At 48.1% G+C, this 12,189-nt stretch overlaps 1 protein-coding gene across 1 annotated transcript in view; it reads left to right on the top strand.

Moving 5' to 3' along the window:
• LOC122800224 overlaps positions 1-12,189 on the top strand; it is a 965,447-nt gene that overhangs the window by 132,836 nt on the left and 820,422 nt on the right. The gene's annotated exons all lie outside the window — the stretch shown is intronic.

The raw sequence follows: 12,189 nt of genomic DNA, 5'->3' as shown, positions 1-12,189 counted from the left end.
CTTTTATACCCCAGGCACTCTGACGTCGGGGAAAGGGCGACCTCAGCCGACGCCGGACGCAGACTTTGGAATCCGGCCGACCGAAGGGCTTCCTGAGGCAGGACAACCCATATGTCAGGACTGCAGTTGCATACCTATCGGACATCTACATTTATGGTAGGTACAAAACTGTACTTTGTGTACCTACCATAAATGTAGATGTTCAAGTGTATTCACTGTTGCAGTCCAGGTTACCCACCCACCATCCCCCTTTTTTTGCTGGGACTTATCTGTACTTCTCTAGTCTATACAACCTTTGTGGTGCATTTGCTTGTAGATGAAGGTTTTGTTTAATTTAGTGCATGCTTTTTATAAGCAATGTTTTTAGCCTACCCTTTTGGGGGCACCTGACATCTGGGGCAAGAAAAACTGAAGAAAATGGCGTCGGCTGCATCTTGTATACCCCTGGCGCACTGACGTCGGGGACGAGGTGACAGCAACCGATGCCTGACCAGGACTTTGGAATTCAGGCCGACTGCGGGTAGCCTGCCAGCAGGATAACCCAAGTGTAATGACTGCAACAGTGAATACACTCAAACATCTACATGTATGGTAGGTACACAACTGTACTTTATTGCACGGTTTGACTGAGTTGACTCAGACTTCTTTCAAGTCTCCAGCAAGTCTGATCTTAACTTTCTCTCCTGGAAATCATTTTTCTAGTGACCATTACTTCAGCAAGGCCAATTTCTGAATGCCAAGCACTCTTCTCAAAATCCTCTTACTTCATTTGCCAGAAAGATAGTCATGTTTTGTACTAATCCATCTTTTCTGACCAGATTAGCCTCTGAGACGAACATCAATAGAGTCATCAGCTTGCCTGTTTTCTTCCCTAATTTCTCTAACAAAGGTGAAATGCATGCTGCATAGACAGCTCTTCTATCTCCACAGACCAAATGTTTTTAGAAGAATTGATCAGCTGTTAATCTCCTTGGCCCCAGTAGGTTGATAACATCAGATTTGAAGTAGGAGATTAATTTGTCTGCAACCTGTGGGTTATGGATCCGAACCGGCATGGTTTATCCAGCTATGGATCCGAGCTCTTAGCTCCTCCCCTCACCCATAATGCGCTGCTCTCCCTACATGACCTCAGATCTAGTTTGCCGCGCTGGTAACCAGATTGGATCGTCTGAGCTCTTCAGCTAAGTCTTATAAATCTTTCATTAAGCGTTTTATTACCTTTTTGTAGTTAGTTTTGTGTGATTTTTATTAGGTTCCCTTTAGTCTAGTGATTGTTTTGGTTTAAAATTCTTACATTTAGAACTTTATTTTAATTCCCTCCCCTCGCTGGTTCCGAGTTTTGTTTGTGTGTGCTGTTTGGGGCCTGGTGTGTGTGCTAGTTAGCACTAATTGTTTGTCTTTTCTTAAAAAAAAAAAAAAAAAAAAAAAAAAAAGACTTTAGTTATGCCAGAAGCCCCTAAGGCAATTTTTTCGAAGTGCTCCGAGTGTGGCCATAAGCTTTCCCCTGCTGATGGCCACACTCGGTGCGTTCGATGCCTTGGGGTTGAACACCTTCACTTCTGGATGTTCCATTTGTGCAGGGTTCAACCCCAGGGCATTGAAGGAGCGGAGGTCGAAGCTGGTCCTGGCGGGACTTCTGCCCCTGGACTCTGCTTCGGCTCCCGCTCCTACGGTGGGTACTGTTGATTCGGTCCCCTCCTCGCCTGCTCCCCCTCCTCCACTTGGGACTCAACCTCCCGCTGCTGGGTTGGAGGAGAGGGAGGCAAGAAAAAAGGACCGGAGGGAGAAGCACCACAAGCGGCGGGCCGAGACCTCCGTTTCGGCCCCGCCAGCTAAGCGGGCTTCTCCTCCGGCCTCCTTGGCTGCTGGTTCTCCTCCTCCTCGGCTCCGGTCTGCTTTTCACCGGGGCCTGAGGAGGAGGAGACCCGATCTCCGTCGAGGCTATCGAGGAGGTGCTCAAGGCCTACCTCTGTAGCCTCTTCGAGATCTACGTATAGCCTTTCTGACGCCGATCTGGACCGGATGATGAGAAGGTTCATCCAGGCCCAGATGCAGATGGGAGTGCTCCTGCCCCCCTCTGGGGGGGAGCTCGACCCCATTTTTCAAGCCTATAGCTCCTTCTCCGTCCCGCTACCCGGGTTCGGAGCGTTCGGAGCCGGGGGTGGGTCGGCGCCGATAGTACTAGGTACTTCGGATCCGACCCTGCCCTCGAGTGTTTCGGATCCGACCTCTTGGAGCCTGGCTCCGAGCTTTGGATCCGGGGGACTCAGTGTGCCTTCGGCGCAGTCTGTGTCGGAGCGCACTGGCCCCTCGGATCAGAGTGTCTCGGGGCCGGCTCCGATCCGACTTTCGGATCCCTTGGTCGAGGCTGGCTCCCCCTCGGCTTTTGATGTAGTGGAGCGGGCCCTGTTGAGGGCTTCTGGACCCCCGGCACTTGCTTCGGCTCCTTCCCGCGCTCCATCTGCACTGGGTCAGGCTTCCACCATCCGGCCACTGGGACAGCCCGCTCCAATGCCCCAAGCTGTTCCATTGGAACAAGACACTGCTTGCGAGGGCTCCTCGGACAGCCCCCCCCAAGGAAGCACCTCTCGAGCATACGTGTAAAAGGAGGCACGTAGACTCCCCTGAGTCTTTAACAGAAGACACGGATTTGGAGGAAGGGGAAGGCTCCCCAAGATCACCCCCCGAGGATGTCTCCTTTGGAGACATCATGGAAATGCTTCGCATAAGGGGGGGTGGTCTGCCCCCATGTCTTCCTCGGACGAGTCAGTGTTCTTGGAGGCATTCGAAGCGAGCCCGTCTACCTCTTGGGTGTCCCCTCCTGCCGACCCTCTGGTGGACCTTATTACCACCAGGGCGTGGAAGGAACCGGACACCGTGGAGCCAATCCCCAAAAGGCCAGACTGTATTTTTAGCCCCCCTGCAGACTGTGCCCACTGGAGTAAGGGGCCTCCGGTAGATGCCATGTTGACGGCAGCAGCCACCAAGAGGGAACTCGCCCAGGAGAGTTCCTCAGTCCATCCGCCGAGCAAGGAGTCTCTGATGATGGACTGCTTGGGGAAGCGGATGTTTAATTCAGCGACCTTCTCAGTGAGGGCGCTCAACTACCTGGCACATGTTATCAGGATGCAGCATGATCTTATTAAAGAATACGCTGCATCCCCCCCCAGAGTCCATGTCGGAGGAGGACAAACTTTTGCACTCCACCCGTATGGCCACTCTTCGGTCCGTGACGAATACCTCTATGCGGTTGCTGTCCCATGCTACTGAGGGAGCCGCTAGAGCTGCAGGAGTAGGCCTAGTCATGAGACGCCAGGCTTGGCTCCACCATTGCGATTTCACGGAGCCCTTCAAGGCATCCTTTGCGAACTCCCCCTTTGATGGTTCTGCCCTTTTTGGCAAAACTGTTCGCGACACCTTGACCCAGAGCGAAAAGGACGGGAAGACGCTGTCTGCCATCGGATTCCGCTTCTCTGTGCCCTAGAGGTCCTACTCTAGGAACCAAAAGGGCCAGAAGAAGATGTGGTTCCGGAAGTCGCAGCAATCCCAACCCGCTCCGGACAACCAGTCCTTCCATGGCAGAGGAGGACAGGGAGGACGCCGCCCCAGGGGCAGAGGGGCTCCCAGGAATTTCGGGTCCAGAAAACCTTTCTCTGAACGGCCCGCGTAGCAGCCCTGAAGGGTTGCCCGACTGCTCCACTCTGGGGGCAGTCGGGGGACGTTTTTCAGAGCACCTAGCGGCATGGGAGTCAATAACATCAGACCGCTGGGTCCTCCGCATTATATCCAGAGGATACAAGATCCCCTTTCATCACATTCCAAAATTAAAATCCCTCCCCGACGTTCCACCCGGTCAGTGGGAGGCCGCCGCAGAAATTGGCCATCTGCTGGGGAAAAGAGCCATCCAGCCCGTCCCCCCAGACCAGATCGGATCAGGGTTCTACTCCAGGTTCTTTTTAGTGCCAAAAAAGACGGGGGACCTAAGACCCATTTTAGACCTGTCCCTGCTAAACCTGGCAGTTCCCAAGGATAAGTTCCGGATGGTCACCTTGCAATCCATCCTCCCCCTTCTGGGAGAGAATCACTGGATGTGCTCTATAGACCTCAAGGATGCGTACTACCACATTCAGATGGACAGACGTTCCAGGAGGTTTCTTCGCTTCCGGCTGGGAGCCAGTCACTACCAATTCAGGGTCCTTCCCTTTGGTCTCACCACAGCCCCCAGGGTGTTCACCAAAGTATTAGCAGTGGTTGCGGCCCACCTGAGGCTTCAGGGGTGCAGGTCTTCCCGTACCTGGACGACTGGCTTCTTACCGCCCCGACAAGGCATCTACTATCATTGGCGCGAGACTCCTTTCTTCATATAGTTCCCCGCCTGGGCATCACGATAAACGTAGCAAAATCCAACCTGGCCCCTACTCAGTTGATAGATTTTATAGGTGCCAGGTTAGACACGAGGGAGTAAAGAGCCTTCCTCACGGCCGGCAGAGTTCAGAATCTGCGACTCCAGGTGCGGGCCATCCTCCACTCCAGCTCAGTTCCGGCGGAATTGGTCCTGAGGGCTCTAGGGTCCATGGCGGCAGCGATATCTCTTCCACTCGCCAGGTTCAACATGCGGGTCCTTCAGTGGACTCTTCAAGTTCAGTGGTCTTATCTTGCTCTACCTCTGCATCATCCCATTGCGATCAGCAAAGCTTGCAAGCGGCCCCTCTTGTGGTGGTTCCACTCACAGGATCTCCACAGAGGCTGCCCCTTTTGTGCTTCTCCCCCTCTCGCCACTGTGACCACGGATGCCTCCCGCCTCGGGTGGGGTGGGGGGGGCATTTTGCAGGCCGGATGGTCCAAGGCACGTGGAACGACTCAGAGACCTCCCTGCATATCATTGTTCTAGAGATGAGAGCAGTGCTCTTGGCATTGCGAGCACTTCAGGCCTTTCTTCCCCTGGGAACAATTGCGATTCAGTCAGACAACATGTCGGTGGTCTGGTACATCAACAAACAGGGGGGAACCAGGTCTTATCCTTTATGTCGAGAAGCCATGAGAGTGTGGGAATGGGTGATCTCCACCAACCGCTTTCTCATCAACGCACATTCCGGGTCGGTCCAACATCCTTGCGGACAAGCTCATTCGCACCATTCTCTCCCCGTACGAGTGGTCTCTCAATGCTCAAGTAGCGAAACGTATCTTCGCACGATGGGGAACTCCTTGTTGCGATCTCTTTGCGTCTCCCTTAAACACCAAGTGCGACAGTTTTTTCGCTCTAATCCCTCCTCCAGGGGATTCCCCGAGAGACGCTCTGGTGCATGCTTGGCCTCCCGGTCTTCTTTACGCTTACCCCCCCTTTGCCGCTGATGCTCCAAGTTCTTCAGAAAGCCTCTCGGTTGGGGTGCAGAATGATCCTCATTGCCCCATTCTGGCCTCGACAGATCTGGTTCCCTTATCTAAGGTCTCACTCGGTGAATCCACCTTAGATTCTTGATCCCATTCCGGATCTGATTTCGCACCCATCGAACCTACCAACTCCGAATCTGGACAACCTGAAGCTAACTGCTTGGCTGCTCCAGTTCCACTCCTAATTAGGACTCCCGGTATCTCGTCCCCCGTTAAGGCCATCCTGGTAGCGGCTCATAAACCATCTACCAGGAAAGTTTACCGCAGTAAATGGAAACGATTCTCCATTTGGGCGGAGCGGCAAGGTCTAGATCCCTTCACGGTTCCCCTTCCTCTGGTACTAGACTTCCTACCCACTCTTTTTAATGATGGTGCCAGTAGTTCCACGGTCAAAGTGCAGCTTGTGGCCATTTCTCACTATCATGTTGGTCATGACTCTGGACCACTTATGTCTGCCAAATTGTGCAAAATCTTCCTGAAAGGCACTTTTCTCCTTAGACCCCCCTGTCAAGCAAGCGGTTCCTCCATGGGATCTTTCCTTGGTTCTTCAGGCCTTGACCGCTCCCCCCTTCGAGCCTGCGGCCACAGTAGATATTAAATTTTTATCCCTCAAGACTGCTTTTGTAGTAGCCATTACTTCGGCCAAAAGAGTTTCGGAACTTCAAGCCTTATCCATAAAGCCTCCTTACTTGGTCTTCCATCCGGACCGCGTATACCTCAGGACCAATCCCTCCTTTCTTCCTAAGGTAGCTTCAGAAGCAAACATTAATCAGTCCATTAACCTCCCTGTTTTCTTTCTTTCCTAAATATCAGAACAAGGGTGAATACAAGCTGCATTCCTTGGATGTTCACAGGCAGCTTCGTTTTTATCTTAACAGGACAGCTGGTCATAGGCAATCCGACCAGTTGTTCATTTCCTTTGCCAAATTCAATCTGGGTAAGCCAATTTCCAAAGTCTACTTGTCACGCTGGATTTCGCAGTGTATTCTTCTAGCTTATCAAGCTTCTGGGAGGCCCGCACCGGAGGGAGTCCATGCCCATTCGACCCGGTCAGTCTCTACCTCAGCGGCCTTTAAGGCTAGGATTCCTCTGGTTGACATTTGTTCAGCTGCCACTTGGGCTTCATCTCATACCTTTATTTCTCATTACAAGCTGGATATCACATCTAGAGGTAGAGAATCCTTTGGCTCCGCGGTGCTCCGGAATATCCTTCCATGACGGCCGCCCAAGATTCAGGTAGCTGGGGACTCTGTCCCACAGGTTGCAGACAAATGAATCTCCTACTTCAGATTTAGAAGTTATGTACTTACCATAACGTTCCATCTGAGTAGGTGGATTCATTTGTCTGCAACCATCCTGCCCTCCTATCCCCCTGGCCTTGTCAGTTTCCTGCATATTATGTGTTACCCCTTTCTAGGGTATTGTGATTCAGGGCAAACTTGATCTGAGGTCATGTAGGGAGAGCAGGGCATTATGGGTGAGGGGAGGAGCTAAGAGCTCGAATCCATAGCTGGATAAACCATGCCGGTTCGGATCTGATATCGGGTACATAACCCACAGGTTGCAGACAAATGAATCCACCTACTCAGATGGAACGTTATGGTAAGTAACATAACTTCTAATTTCCGAAGTTAACTTAGCAAAGTGGTTAACAGATTGCATATCGTTTGTTTTCAATAGTCAATCTTTGCCCAGCCCTCCAAAGGTTCACTCCACTAGATCCATGGTTACTTTATCTGGTTTCTGGTCCAAAGCTTCTGTTGATGGTTTGTTTTGCAGCCACTCTATTAAATGGCCATACCTTTATTGCTCATTGAAAGTTACATTTGATTTCTATAGGCAGAGCTGCCTTTGGTTCTGCAGTACTGTGGAATATGATAAAACAGCACACAAGGCCGGTGGTAATCTCCAAAAAGTTTATGTAAGCGCTTTCGATGAACAAGTAATCCAACTTCAGACAGAGGACAGCAATTAAACATTCAGTTGAAAATATTCCAAAAGGAAATGACATCAGCAATAATGACATCATAAACAATCCCATACTTATAAAAAAAATAAATACAAATATGTTTGTACAGTACTACTATGAATAAAGCTATAATAAACAAAATGTATTCATCTTTGAAGTGCTTTTAACTTTAAAATACACTTCAAAGAGCAATACTCATTGAGACCTGGATAGGTAGAAAGCATTGTTTCAACTACCAATACAATTCTCTACTTTCAAAAATTGCCATGGGCCACCTCTCTTGTTTTTTGTTACCTGCTCAATAACCATGTAATCAAAGGAGTGACCCTCATGTTCAATGATATTTCTAGCCAAGGCATTATTGCCATTACACTTGCCAATACTGTATTGGTGTTCATAAATTCTCTCCTTATGATGTGTCTCTGTCTCGTGCTTTGGCTAGACAGATCATGGAACATGAGGGTCACTCCTTTGAATACATGGTTATTGAGCAGGTAACAAAAAACGAGAGATGGCCTATGGCAATTTTAGAAATTAGAGAATTGTATTGGCAGTTGAAGCTTGATGCTTCTGCCTATCCAGGTCTCGATGAGTATTGCTCTTTGAAGTGTATTTTAAAGTTAAAAGCACTTCAAAGATGAGTAAGTTTTGTTTGGGAGGCATTGTTTTACAATATGTATATATAAACTATTCTTGTTTAATAATATAGCTTTATTCATAGTAGTATTGTACAAACAACATATTTGTATTTATATTTATTCTTTTATATGTATGGGATTGTTTATGATGTCATTATTGCTGATGTCATTTCCTGCTGACATTACTGCTGTCATTTCCTTTTGGAATATTTTAAATTGAATTTTTAACTGTTGTCCTGTGTCTGAAGAAGTTGGATTACTTCCTCAACGAAGCACTTACATAAACTTTTGGAGATTACTACCAGCCTTGTGTGTTCTTTTATCTGTTTTTTTTTTTTTTTTTTTTTTTTTTTTCCATTTGGTATTGTGGAATATCCTTCCATGAGGGCCACCCAAGGTTCTGGTAGCTGGGGACTCAGTCCCTTATGTTGAGGAGCGAATGAATATGACAGCATCAGATATTAAAGTTATGTACTCACCATAACTATACATTTGTGTTGTCCCTTTTCATTCTTCAACTTGGGCTTCTTTTGAACCTGCTAGTTCAGCTTCCTTGCAGCTTTGTACTCTGAAGACTGTTTTGCTGTTGGCTCTCACTTCTTCCAAGAGTGTGTCTGAACTTCAGGCTTTTATGGCCATTCCTCCTTTTTTAATTTTTCACAGAGACAGGGTGTCTTTGTACAATTCCTTTTATGGCCAAGGTGGTTGTCCCTTAATCAGTCTATTCAGCTTCCTTCCTTTTTTCCTTCTGTATAGTCTGCCAGTGAGAAGGTTCTTCACATCTTGGACCTGTACAGACCACTCTTGATAGTTTTTGGATAAAACAAATGTTATTTGCAAGTCTGAGCAACTTTGTTTCTTTTCATGCTTGGACTTTAGGTTTAGCTGATGTCCTTCAAGGATGCATCTGCAGTCATCACATATGGGTTGTCCTGCCTCAGGCAGCCCTTCGGTTGGCCGGATTCCAAAGTCTGAGTCCGGCGTCGGCTGATGTCGCCTCCTCCCCGACGTCAGAGCGCCTGGGGTATAAAAGCGTCAGCCGATGCCATCTTCCTCAGTCTTTCTTGCCACATGGTGCCCGAAGCAGAAGCAGTTCGCAAGTGCCAGTCGGCCAGCTCCTAAAATTTTGCTATCCGAAGACTTCAAAAGCTAAGTACCCCGTTGGGGACACTTTCTTGCCTCAGCCGATGTCAGATAAAGTTAATAATTGTTTAACTTGTGGGAAACAAATACCTCAAGGATTTCCACTCTTAGGCCCAGACCACGACGTCTCGGCCTGTTCAGCCGATGCACTCTTAGACGTCGGTCGGAGTTCGCAGAAGAGTTTTTTGGGGCTTTTTTTCATACAAAATGCCGTCGGAAACCCCGACATCTCATTTAATTAAGAAACTGAAAGACAAGGACCAACACACGCGGGCTGCGGTTTCGGCTGAAACTGCGGCTAGGCCTACCGCGAGTGTCTCGGCTGATACAGAGTCCTTGGAACTTCCGAACCCTGAAATAATACAACCGACAGCCTCGGCCCCGGAGGCTCCTTCCGATTCGGTTACAGAATTGCCTTCAGAGACTGGTGTATTGGAATCTTCCGACACCATACCTTTAGACAAAGCTACTCCAGCACGTGGTGCAGCCAGGCCTCCTGCATCCATGTCCATTAAGGCTTTCACCAGGGCTAAAGCTGCAAAACCCACTAAAGCCATGCCTCCCAGGGTTATTCCTAAGGGACACTCTTCTAGTTCACAGATTCTTACCTTAGCAGAGGACCTTATCTCTTTAATCAGGGGCTCTCGGCCCCATCCGGACAGGGGCTTCCAACCTCCTTTAGACAAAAGGCCCAGGGTGGATCCCATTGATCCCCTTTCCTCAGAGGAGGCCTCTATGGGCTCTGATCACTCGGACTACCAGGAGGAGGCTTATTCGGCCTACTAGGATTCGGATGCAGAGGAGTCTATTCCCTCGGCCTCCCCTCCTGAAGAGCTTTCCTTTGGGGAGACCCTTCACACTATGAGAGAGCATTTCAAATGGCAGGGCCAGGAATATTCTGATTCCAGGAAAAGACTAAACTTTTCTTCATTTACCTCAACATAGACCTTTGGCTATTCCTCCTGTTTTAAATGTCATTGATGATGTGTAGTCTGACTCTAGTATGACCCCTGACACTTTGCCTCCAGCCCCTGTTAAGCCCGATAGGTATTACAGGGTCCAGGACACACACAATTTTCTTTACAAGGCCCACTCTGCTGATCCTGAAACCATTTCACAGGGCCCTAAAGGGGTTGCAGCTGTTACTACTAAGAGCCCACTTCCCTCTGTAAAGGAGTCCAGGGCATTAGAGAGATGGGGTAAAAAAGTATATACTTAAGCCACTCTTGCTATGAGGGCATTAAATTGTCAATTTCATATGATACAGTACCAAGAGTATTTGTTGGAAGAAATGCATAAGAAACTGTCTTCTACTGAACCCCTAGACCGTAAATACCTTCAGGATATGGTACATAACTCCCAACAGGTTAGTAACCATTTTTTGCAGTGTGGTTATGATGCATTGGAAGCTTCATGTAGGTCAGCAGTGACTGGTGTTGTCATACGTAGGCATGCTTGGCTGAAGGAACAAAAGTTATTTGGTTCCACTGCTCAAGAAGTCCTAAAGAAATTTGAGGAAAAGGCAAAATCTGTACAAACAGTTAAGGATTTTCTTCAAGTCCAACCACCTAGATTCAGCAGAAATTGGCCTTCCAAGAATTGGTCCTTTCCGGACACAGAAAGATTTCAAAGGGGCAGGAACAGACGTGCCAGAGGTAGAGGGCAAGCTAGGGGCTCCTACAGAGGCAGTCACTGGCAACCTCCAATCCAGACAGGCAGTTCAGGACCTGCAACTGCTGCACAAGGACAGACTCTCAATGACTTTGCTTTGATTCCGCCAACCAGGGCTCAATTAGAAGCACCTTTGGGCGGAAAGCTTTCTTGATTTTCAAAAAATTGGCACAACATTACAAGAGACAAATGGACACTCCAAATAGACAACGGATACAGGTTCCATTTCCACACATTGCCAGAAAGAAAAGGCATGCCAGGTCTGCCACCAAATCAAAGGGCAGAGGCTTTGAAACAAATCTCAAACTTGCTACAAATGAAAGCCATAGAAAAAGTTCCTATTTCAGAACAAGGCCAAGGATTTTACTCCAGACTATTCCTTGTTCCAAGAAAAGAGCATCAATGGAGACCAATTCTCGACTTGTCCGCACTGAATACTTATCTCATTGTGCCAAAATTCAAAATGCTGACTCTACAGCAGGGGTGGGCAAACTTTTTGATTCGTGGGCCACATTGAGTTCTAACATTTGACGAAGGGGCAGGAACAGGAGCAGATAGATGGCATGCTTTGAAAACATCACCTCATTGGGGGAAAAATACACATCTTGGGATATGGAGAAAACATGTGCTTTAATTTCCAATGAAAATGAAGAAAAGCATTGCAATAAAATCTCTGACTTCGAAATGAGTCTTTAAACACTGAAAATCAAATAAATGACTATTTTATTTTAAAGCACTGAAAGTTCTGTTATCCTTCAGGATATCACCATCACTCTCCTCCTGACTGTCTTTTTTTTTCAAAAACGGTAGGAGATGCAGATGTACTTGTCCTGTTCCTTTTATTCAATTTGTTTCCCCGGTGCCAAAAGTCAACAACGACCAGTGCAAGGACGAAACAGTTGCAGCAAGTCAGTCTGTGAAGCGTTATATTTGATCTGTGCGCACTGTTTATTTTAACAACGTGCGTATCACGGATCACGGAAACACACACATTTTAATGGGAGTAGTGTTGTTGGTCTCCTTTTTTAGCCAGCGCATCAAAGTCTGGAGTTAGTTTTGTTGTGGCGATTCTCAGGATGGATCTGAGGTGTAGGTCTGTTAACTTGGATCTGTGGCTGGCTTTGTTGATGTTCATGACGCTGAAGGTCTGTTCACACATGAAGGTAGAGCCGAACAAAGCCAACATCATCTGCGCTTTTCACCTTAGATTTGGAAATGCGGCATCATTGAGTGAAGCATAGAAGTCATTTAGTTTCAGAGAGCTTAACTTCTCTTTTAAGGCAGGGTCGGACTGAAGGTCGATCAGTTCGAGCTGAAGCTCCTCTGGAGCTGTTTCGGGGTCTTGTGACAGAGGAAAGGCCACCAATTGAAGTGACT

This window comes from Protopterus annectens, chromosome 4.part0, assembly GCF_019279795.1.
Source record: "Protopterus annectens isolate FY-2018-M chromosome 4.part0, PAN1.0, whole genome shotgun sequence".
NCBI classification, from domain to species: Eukaryota; Metazoa; Chordata; order Ceratodontiformes; family Protopteridae; genus Protopterus; species Protopterus annectens.
Note: the sequence above shows the minus strand (reverse complement) of the source record. Positions and strands in the feature narration are given on the sequence as shown.